This window comes from Pogoniulus pusillus, chromosome 11 (assembly GCF_015220805.1).
Source record: "Pogoniulus pusillus isolate bPogPus1 chromosome 11, bPogPus1.pri, whole genome shotgun sequence".
In the NCBI taxonomy this organism is placed as follows: Eukaryota; Metazoa; Chordata; class Aves; order Piciformes; family Lybiidae; genus Pogoniulus; species Pogoniulus pusillus.
In genome coordinates, this window is record NC_087274.1 from 14374888 (window position 1) to 14378064 (window position 3177).

Here is a 3177-nt window from a genome sequence, read left to right on the forward strand (position 1 = left end):
CACCCTCTCTGCCCCTTTCCCACCCCACAACTCATTTCTCTCCCAAACTCAGAGCACCTGGGTTCTGTTAGAGTCTCCTCCCACTCCACCCTCTCTGCCCCTTTCCCACCCCACAACTCATTTCTCCCCCAAACTCAGAGCACCTGGGTTCTGTTAGAGTCTCCTCCCACTCCACCCTCTCTGCCCCTTTCCCACCCCACAACTCATTTCTCCCCCAAACTCAGAGCACCTGGGTTCTGTTAGAGACTCCTCCCACCCCAGGTGTGACCACTTTGCCCTCCCTCCCCACTCCCCTTTATAATGGGCCCCGGGAAGGGCAGAAGCCCTAAGCTTGCCCATTGTGGGCAGAGGGATCGTCCTCGGATCGTCCCCGGTGAGTCCTTGTGGTGTGCACTGGGTGATGGTGGAGGCGATTCAAAGGCCGGGGGGCCTCTTTGGCCCCCCGGCTAGGTAGGGACCAACTCAATTACAACTCTAACGTTGCTCACGGGTGCTGGTTGGAACACAGAATTGCTGAGGCTGGAAAAGTTCTACAAGATCATCAAGCCTAGCATAAAACTTAAGGCCATGACTATGGTGAGCATGGCTAAACTATGCTACCAAATGCCCCATCCAATCTTTTCTTAGAGATCTCCAGGGATGGCAACTCCACCTGCCTGGGCAGTGCATTCCAGCCCCTAATCACCTTTTCTGTGAGGCAGTGATTCCTAATATGTTTCTTCATCTTCCAATTCCCCTCCTAAGAAGTGGTATCAGTATTCCAGCAGGTACTTCTCTGTTGTCTGCTGTAATGCTCTTTGCTTTTGTGTTGCTTGCAGTTTGCCTGGACAAAGATGGGATCACGGGAAGAGATGAAGACCCTGCTCCTTGTGAACATATCTAATTCACCCTCTGTGAAAATCCCCCATTTCTGAAAAGATCTAGTTCCCATCTGGGGAACATGATCAGCAGGACTTTGGAGTTCAGGCTCAGCATGTGAAGAGTATCAGCTAGGACAAAAAGACAAAGTTAAAATTAAGAAATAAACAGAAAAGTTGAAGCATTTCCCCCACATTTCTGTTTCCTAATAGAATGCTTCCACAAGCAAAGCCTGGATGAGGCACTCGGTGCCATGGTCTGGCTGACTGGATCGGGCTGGGTGCTAGGTTGGACTGGATGATCTCAGAGGTCTCTTCCAACCTGGTTGATTCTGTGATTCTATGAAATAACACTTTCTGAAACTGGCTTCTTCATCCTCTGTTACTTAGAAAAGAAAACAACAACAGCATCTTGTGAGTAATCTTGAGGCATTTTTTTACTCCATGATTTTGCTCCAGCCTGACCATTGAACCAAGTGAGTCATTATTTGCAGAGCTCAAGATGGTTGTGAGTGCTGACACAGCTCCTTTATCAGGGGTGTAAGCTCTGTGTCCTGTATCCATCAGGTGAAAAAAAAATTCAATGCTGTCTCTTTTTTTTCACCCCAGCCCCTTCTTGCTGGTTAAATGAATGAAATTAACTCCATGGCTTCATTGTTGGAGGCCAAGAAAAGTTAATGGAACTGTGAAAATCAAGACTGAGAAATATTCTTGTGATGTTTTGCAGGGAAACCCTGCTCCAAGGGCAGCTTTCAGGGAGAGCTGGGTTCACAGAGTCACAAAATCATAGGATTGCTCTCATTAGAAATTTTGCCTAAGATCATCAAGTCCAACCACCGTGGCTGTTAAACCATGTCCCAGAGTGAGCGTGGATGTGCCTGAGGGTGGCAGTCACTCATGGCCTGGTGCTGGTGAGTCCTACTGATGGCAGCACTTTTCAGGGCAAGGTTTAGAGCTTTCTTCACTTTGCTAGGCAGTGATCTCTGCAGGGGTCACACAACAGCATTCATGACCTCACAGAACCGCATCAGCCAGTCCAAACCACTGCTCAAGCAGGGCACCCACAGCAGCTTGCCCAGCAGCACAATGCCCAGCTGGCCTTGGAAGCTCTCCACACAAGGAGACTCCACAGCCTCTCTGGGCAGCCTGCTCCAGGCCTCCAGCACCCTCACAACAAACAACTTTCTCCTCCTGCTCAGGTGGAACCTCCTGGGTGCCAGTCCCTGCCCACTGCCCCTTGTGCTGTCCCTGGGCACCACTGACAAGAGTCTGGCTCCAGCCTCTTGGCCCCCACAGCTCCTTCAGCTGTTGCTGAGCATTGCTCAGCTTCCCTCTGGGGCTGCCCTTCTGCAGGCTCTCAGCCCCAGGGCTCTCAGCCTTTACTCCTCACAGAGCTGCTCCAGGCTCCTCAGCAGCTTTGCAGCCTGCCCTGGACTCTCTCCAGTAGTTCCCTGGGGAGCCAGGACCCCAGACATGGCCTCAGTAGGGCAGTATAGAGAGGCAGCAGAACTTCTGTCAGCCTGCTGGCCACACAGTTGTTAATGCACTCCAGGACCCCATTGCCCTTTTTGCCCATCAGGGCATACAGCTGGCTCATGATGAGCTGTTAGCCACCAGACACTTAAGAGAGATGACTCCTTGCCATGTGCCAGAGACCATCCCTGGTGTTCACATAGCAAGTCTGGCTAGAAGCATCTTCTCCACGGGCAGAGCTGTGCAGCCTGAAGAGTCGGAGTGCTTCCTCTGAAGCATGGTTCCCTGTGTGTGCAAGTAGCCAGACTCTGCCTTTGCAACATTGTCAATAAGTTTTCTGGCAAGATTTAATGTTAATAAACAGTTGTCATACTTATTAACAATGTTTGTCTGGATATCAAAATGAATATTGGTTATTAATTTTGTCTGATGGGTAACAGGCCCCTCACCAGGTTTGTCACCCTCTGCAACTCCCCCAAAGGAGGCTGAAGCCAGCTGGGGGTTGGTCTCTTCTGACGTGCATCAAGTGATAGAACAGGAGGAAACAGCCTCAAGTGGTGCCAGGGGAGGTCGAGGTTGGGTATTAGGAACAATTCCTTCCCAGCAAGGGTTCTCAGGCCCTGGCACAGGCTGCCCAGGGAGCTGCTGGAGTTTACATCCCTGCAGGGTTTCAGAGCCTCCTGGGTGTGGTGCCGAGGGCTGTGGTTTGGTGGCAGAGGCTCAGCAGCAGTGGTGGGGATGTGAGCTGTGGGTGAGGGGCTGGACTGGGTGAGCTCAGAGCTCTCTTCCAGCCTCAGCAGTTCTGTGGTCCCATGATCCTGAAGGTGACTCAAGCCTGCCCTGTGCC

The 3177-nt window shown here is 51.5% G+C and overlaps 1 long non-coding RNA gene across 1 annotated transcript; it reads left to right on the forward strand.

Annotated features, from left to right (window-relative positions):
- The first annotated feature begins 243 nt into the window (after positions 1–243).
- Positions 244–1053, forward strand: LOC135179733 (uncharacterized). Its single transcript, XR_010304095.1, has 2 exons — positions 244–373; positions 819–1053. It is a non-coding gene; the product is annotated as an uncharacterized LOC135179733 (long non-coding RNA).
- The last annotated feature ends 2124 nt before the right edge of the window (positions 1054–3177 follow it).